Source organism: Grammomys surdaster, unplaced genomic scaffold (assembly GCF_004785775.1).
Source record: "Grammomys surdaster isolate TR1022 unplaced genomic scaffold, NIH_TR_1.0 141, whole genome shotgun sequence".
Classification (NCBI taxonomy): Eukaryota; Metazoa; Chordata; class Mammalia; order Rodentia; family Muridae; genus Grammomys; species Grammomys surdaster.
Window position 1 is genome coordinate 6,795,495 of NW_021604599.1, and position 7,606 is coordinate 6,803,100.

Genomic DNA, 7,606 nt, shown 5'->3' on the forward strand with positions numbered 1-7,606 from the left:
GATAGATAGATAGATAGATAGATAGATAGATAGATAGATAGATAGATGACAGGTAGATCAGGTAGATGATATGCAGCACAAAGTCCTATAGGTGTGCGTTTCTGTAATATTCAAGGAAAGAGAATGATACCAACTGAACGCACACTCTTGGGATAGCTGAGAATCTTTCCATTACTGGGTTACAGATGGCTGTTTGTTTTAAGCTGATCATTTGGGTTCCAAATGATCTAGTCTCTAGTCTATCTGGATGTGACAAACAGAAGACTTAAGAGAGATTTTCTAAGTTATTTCTTTTTGTCAAGGACTTTACTTCAATGTAACAGAAGTAAGTGTTCTGGTGATATGCGCTTCTTACCAATTCTCCCTGCATCTAGACATGGAGTTTCAGCATCTGGACATGGTGCCTTTCAAGTGCACACTTTTGTCACTGTGTCCTCTACTTTCATTATCAAAACAACCTTTTAAGACAGCTGGACCACCAGGATCTCACCACTCAGGTCTCTGATCTTTTATACCCAGATGTGGCTGCCAAGCACCTTTTTATGCCCCCAAACCATTTCGCCATTATAACAAGCAAACTCATTTGATGTTTGTAGTTCCCCAGCCCTATAGCAGACATACATGTTGGATTTTGAGGAAACCTGCCTCGCCTCACCTGAGAACCTCTTGGATATGTAGGCACTGAAGGTTACCTCAGTGTTGTCCATCAGATTCTGCATTTGGGAAAGTTCCTCCACATGATTTCCCTGCACATTAAAATCTAGGGATCACCAACTTGGGCCATAGGGACAATAATCATGTAAATATTAGAGTCAGATCTTGGCCTCATGCTTCTCAGCCTACTGTACCATTTGGTACTTGTTCACTGTGTTAGCTCCTTGGTGTCACTGTGATTGCCACATGCTCAGAGCTTCAAACATGCATTGCCTTGTAGCTCTGCTGTCCATTAACCGAACACTGCTTTCACTAGGCTAAAGTCAAGGTATTCTCAGGGTTCTAACCCTCTGAGGGGATGTAGAAAAATATTCTTCCTTCCACATTTAGCTTCCAGGTTTACCTCTGCACTCACTCCTTAGCTTGCCTTCTTTCCAGTTGCAAACCCAATATCATAACTTCTTCCAGTACTCTCTCATGAGCTAGCTCCTTCTGTTACTTATTTTAAAAAATTTGCCATCACTGTGATCCCACCTAGATTAACCACATCATCTTTGCCTCGATATCACTAATTTCATTAGATTCTCAAAGTACCTTTTTCCATGTGAGGCAGCACATTTACAGATGCCAGAGGTTAGGGCATAGATGGAAGAGAGGGGTCATTATTCTATCGATGACACCTAACAAGTGTTTCTTGAACTGAATTCAGTCCCTTGGAACCACCCAGCCTCCTGTGAGCCACCCATCTCCCTACCATTGTCTCCTTTCCCATTCCCCTGATCCCATCCACTGCTTGCCAGCTGAGATCTCAGCTCTGTTTCCTGAGCCCATTGGTTTCAGCTCACACAGCTGACTGCCAGCCACAGGCCACACATCCTTCTGGGATTCTCCTACTTTCTTCAGTGTCTCCTATGCCCCAAGCCACCAGCCTGCTCACCTAACTTCTTTTGAGTCTTCCTGAATACAAGTTAAACTTTTTAAAAAGAATGAACAGTTCGTTCTTGAGAAGATATCACTTCTCCACTCCTGCTAAAGCTCACAATAAGCAATGAGGCAAAACCACCAGCCAGTATACTATGCTGTGTTTACAGCATTTTTCCAAGGAGAATACATTCCACATGTAAGCAGGACTTCATTGATTTTTCTCCTTCATGGTGACTGGATTAAAGGACTAAAGACACACTAACTTAACCTTTGGTTGAAATACAGACTGAAAGAAATTGTCCATACACTAATAGCCAAAAGGTATTTTCAACTTGAAACTCTTAATGTATTTTGTCTATAAATTGGTGATTCACCACATTGCCTAGAGGCAGCAGGATGCAGCAAAGGCTGTCTATTGACAGGGAAATGTGAGAAGCATGCCATGTTCTGAAAGGGGCCAAATGTGATGACAGCCAGCATAAAGTCAAAGAACGAGGTAGGATTGAATGGAGACCCAACAAGAAAGAAAACAGCACTCTGACCCACACAGTGGGGCCCAAACTGCCCCCCAAAGTGTCTCAGAGAAACAACAGAGGTAGCAGAGATGAAATCGAAGCTTCATTCTGCTGTACATTCAAAAATATTAATACTAATACTGATGGCAATACACGGGACTAAAAGCACTATTCTTTCCCATTGTATCAAGACTCATGGAGACTCACAGACGTGCCTCGCTAGCTTTACTCAACTGTCCACGGGCGTTCACCATACTGCCACATTTATTTTCTCAGTCACTTCAGGATGCCCTTCTCTAAATACTTCAGCATATATTTCTTAACAATAAGCAGGACTGGTGGACTGGCCCAGCCATTAAGAGTGCTTACTGCCCTTCCAGAGGACCTGAGTTCAGATCCCAGCACCTACATCAGGCCACGCATAACTACCTGTAACTTCAGCCCTAGGATATATCAAGCCTTCTTTGAAGCTCCAAGGGCACTCCACTCACATGTACATCCTCACACACAGAAACACATGTGTTCACATAAATAAAAATAGAATGAATCTTTTTAGAAGAAAAAGGAGAAGAACAAGAAGAAGAGGAGGAGGAAGAGGAAGAGGAGGAGGAGGAGGAGGTACATTTTCATGATGATAAGGTAGTTCTCCAAATCAGAACACTTAGCAGCAAAGACAAAAGTTTAGTCTACAATTTGTAATCCAGTGCTGTCAATTATGTCTTTGAACACATTTTCCTTACCAAGGAAAATGACCAGACCCTATCAAGGACCATGCATTTGATTGTACGTGTCGTATCTTTTTGTTGTATTTAAATCTGGAACAGTTCCACAGCCTTTCAGTAGAGGTCATCTGTACTACAGAATGTTCCTCAGTCTGGGCTTGGCAGATGTTTCCTTTCAGTTGGCTTCAGGTTACACAGGCTCAGCCGGGGGACACATGAAGTCACAGTGTCCACTTAGAGCCATGCATCTGGAGCCATAGGAGGCCATCACTGCTGGCACAATATCTATTAGCATGGAAAAGTGTTACCCAGTGTCTCCACTCCATAGCTGCTGCTTTTCCACTTTACACCTAATACATAATTTATGAAGGAACATTATGAGAATCTGAACATATATGAAGCTCTACATATAAGTTTAAACTTATGTGGAACATCCACTGAGGACTTAAAACTGGGACTGTCCTTGCAATAGTGTGTGTGTGTGTGTGTGTGTGTGTCTGTGTGTGTCTGTGTGTGTGTGTGTCTGTGTGTGTCTGTGTGTGTCTGTGTGTGTCTGTGTGTGTGTCTGTGTGTGTCTGTGTGTGTCTGTGTGTGTGTGTGTTTACATGATTTTATTTGTGCATGTGTGTATGGATTTTAAATGTACATGTGAAGGACAGAGGTCTTCACTGGATGTCCACTATCCGTCTTACTTTTTGATACAGGGTCTCTCATTGAACTTGGAGCTCATTGATTTGGCTTGATTGGGCTAGACCTGTTGGATAGCAAGCCTCAGGGATCCATACAGATCAGCTACCACTGCTCCCCTTCCAATGCTAGGGTCACAGACACATGCTCTTTATGTAGATTCTATGAATCCAAACTGAGGTCTTCACAGTGTGTGACAAGTACATCTCCAACTGAGCCATCTTCCCACCTTATAATGGCTTTAAGTTACTTATTTTTTACCTATACCCCTCATGCTTCTACTTCAGACAAGAAACTTTTTCTCTTCTTCTTGTTTATTTCATTACCTCCAGTACAGACTCCTGAGATCTTATTTTGTTTAATGTGTTGCTTTCTTCTGTGTTCAAACTTTCCCAGATGTGGCAAGCTGGAAGCCACTCCAACTGTCCCTATCATCCTTTTGACAGGGCTCTATCACTTTTTATGAGAACATCTTTACTTTCTGGCACAGCGATGTATTCCCACTAATCTCTTTTTTCAGTGTTTCAATCAAAATGTATTCAAATTATAAAAAGTCTCCACTTCAAGTTAGCTGAAAGTCATACACTCGAACATTTTTGTGTAAAGCGTACTACAAGGTTTATTATAGATCGGTTTGCATCTTGTTTTAAATAAAGGAGCTGTTGTTTCTATGATTTTGTGTAGTTACATAATCTCCCTGTTCTGACAATAAAAATAAAGACCTTCTACATATAAATGTCTGTTTATAGCATTCAAACCACTAATGATTGGCCTTATCTCTACTTCTGTATGTTTTGCTGAGCCATAGGGACCATGCAGCCTAACTCCTTTTTCTGTCTTTGGTTCTTTCTCTTTATCTCAGAATGAAACTGTTACGTTTTGTCTTTGAAGACTAAGTAGGTGTCATCATCATGGGACATCTGCTGAGAAACAGAGTACACAGTGGGGGAAAGACACAAGCTTTGGAAAGAGACATGAGCTTGAACACAAGTTCTATCAAAAAAACTTACAGATACAAGATACAAGAACTTAGACACAGTGTTATCTTTTTTGGGTTTTGTTATACTTATACTATATATCTTACACTATACTATATCTCATATTTGGATATATGCCTCAAAGATTTGTTATGTGGCCTGGAACATCGCTTTAAAATCTCCCAACTCGGATCCTGACAAATAATAAATATTCAAGAAATCTACATTACATTTCCCCCTTCTAATCAACACATTATGATGTTTTAATGTGATTTCCCTTCTTGTAGCCCTTCAACTGCTCCCTTGAAACTCTAAAAGAAAGCTCACAAACCGACAGGGATACTGTTCGCTGAAGTCTACCCAGTATAACAGGGGTGCTGGTGATCACGTATGGGGATTGCCAAGTACATTCTCTGGCACTGACCAAAAACTGAACATAAGAACAAGCTGCAGACAAAGAAAAATAACAGCTTTATCCGTTCAGGATGCAGGAGATCTATTCCTTCTGGATGGGAAATCCAGTATACAAACACTAGTTTGAGTATTTTATGGGGACCTAGGTCCTCCATTCTTTCCCACTAATCCTGTTTAGAAACCAATCTCCATATCTTCTCACTATTTCTTCTTACAATGTCTTCTGCGAACAGAAGCCTCCACTTCAGAGAGCCCTTCTCTTTCCTTGTCTACCTATGTCCCTCTAACTCCTTTACCATAATCTCCACTTCTAGCTTAGCATACCTGGATTCCCTGGCATCCAGAAGAGATGCTTCATGATTCCACCTTCTCCTCTCTGCCTTTCTTTCCATGCGATATGAAGGATAAAATGTACTTGGCTCTCTAAGCATTTGACAGAGCTTGTCCCCCAGAGAACTATGCATTAGAAGATATATTCATTGGCTATAAATTCCTGTTTCCTACCAAAATCCCACATCAAACATTTTATATCAAGGAGAAATATATTCTGGATAATACTGGATAGAAGACAAGAATCCTGTTATCACTTCTCCATTTAAAATAGTTCAAAAAGAATTTTAAAATCCTATAGGTTTCCCAAAAGAGTAAGTGAAATGTTAGGATTAGTTAGAAAAGGTAAAACCTATTATTTTTAAATAATAGTACTACCCACTTAGAAAATCACCAAACATATTCAAGTGTAGAGTTTAACAAAAGTTACAGTATTATAAATTTAACAAAACTAATATTCCTATGTATTAGCAATGATAACCTTGAAAATAAGATGTCACTTATAATAGTAACAAAGTAGTATATCTAAAATACATATTTCCCTATGAGGATGTATATAACCTTTATCACATTAAAAATTACAATATCCTATTGAAGAAGATAAAGGAAAGTTGGTGCAAACTGAAAGCTCTCAACGGTTTGATCTTTGAGAGAATGACCTATACAGGACAACCTTTCAGAGAAAAGGTGTCAGGGTGCTCCAAATTAATCTACATGGTCACAGAATCCTATCAAATTTCCAAGGCAAATATTTTAAAGGGAATACCTCTAACCTATTCTAATTTTTTTTAATTTTATGTCTATGGTTGTTTTGTCTGAATGCATGCCTGTGAACCATGTTCATGCCTGGTGCCTGTGGAGGCCAGCAAAGAGCGTCAAATTCCCTGGAACTGGAGTTACAGATAGTTGTTAACTGTCATATGGGTCCTGGGACTCAAACCTGAGTCCTCTTGCTGAGTGCTCTTAACCACTGAGCCATCTTTCCAGCTCCCTCACTCTAATATAGAAAATAGCTAAGGCCATTCTGAAATGAATAAACACAAAGCGGAGACTCACCCCACCATCCATGGAGACACGACAGGGCTATGAAAACAACCTGGTTTCAGAATCAGGAACAGACACATCAACCACTGGACAAAGCAGTTCTCACAATCAGTACAACACAACACGGAAACACGTACTTCATGGAAGTCCAGTGCCATGAGGAAATGATGACCTGAAAACTGTGATAGGAGCCAGGCATGGTGCTCCACGCCTTTCATCCTGCACTCCAGAGGTAGAGACGGGCCAACCAGGACTGCAGAGTGAGATCTATCTTTAAAAAAAATAAAGTGAAGACTATGGTAGAAAACAAATCACAATAATGTTAAACGTGTGGACCTGTAACTTAAAGAAGATGTTCTACACATCACCAAGAGACCTGAGCACGAGGAATCCATGTACTGAGAGAATGTAGAACTACAGAAAGCTAGGGTAGCTGCAAGATGAATTTTTTTTTAAAGTGTAGGGCATTTTTACATGGGCATTGAGAAAAGACTTGTGGAACAGAATCCTTAAAAACAAAACCAAACAAATTGAATGAAATATTTATAACATAAAAAACAGCAAGAATTTACCATGTATAATATTAAAAAAAAAAACTCTGGAAAATCAGCAAGAAATAAAGCATGAAGCTCAAGTTTTTAAAAGGAGAAAAGTATAAAGTAGACAACTTTGAAATAACTGCTGAGAACATTATGAAATGCTCAGGCTCTTCCATAAACAAAAAAAAAAATTGGTATAAAATAATACTATCCGGGTGGAAAAAGTTGAGATCATTTCAGGGACAATGTGTTGTAAGAAGCTGGAGAATCCGGAATACTTTCCAGGGCACAGGAAATTGGCACAGCCATTGCAGAATAAAACGCATCCTCTTTGTCTCTCAAGTCTCTTCTAAATTTATGTGACACAGAAATTCTTGCACATTTCTTAAAAGCAAAGGCATAACGTCACTGGCTACAGTCTCTAATACATGTCTTAAGGACAAGCTATGTGTCCATCCGTGGGGGAACAATAAAACACAGTGGACACAATGACCATCATCAAGGTCTGGGGTTCAGGAAGACTGGGAAGTTAGTGTTTAAAAGATAGAGGTCCAACATGGAAAGATGTTAATTCTGTAGCCAAATGGGGATATGGATGCAGAAGAATGTGGACATGTCTCATGCCAAAAACCTCTACACACCAAAAAAAAAAAAAAAAAAAGGTAAGATTGGATTTTTGGTTGGTTGGTTGGTTGGTGTTTGGTTGGTTGGTTGGTTGGTTTTGATTTGGTTTTTTGTTTTGTTTTGTTGAGACAGGGTCTCACTGTGTACCTCTGATAGCCTGCAACTCTGCATATGCA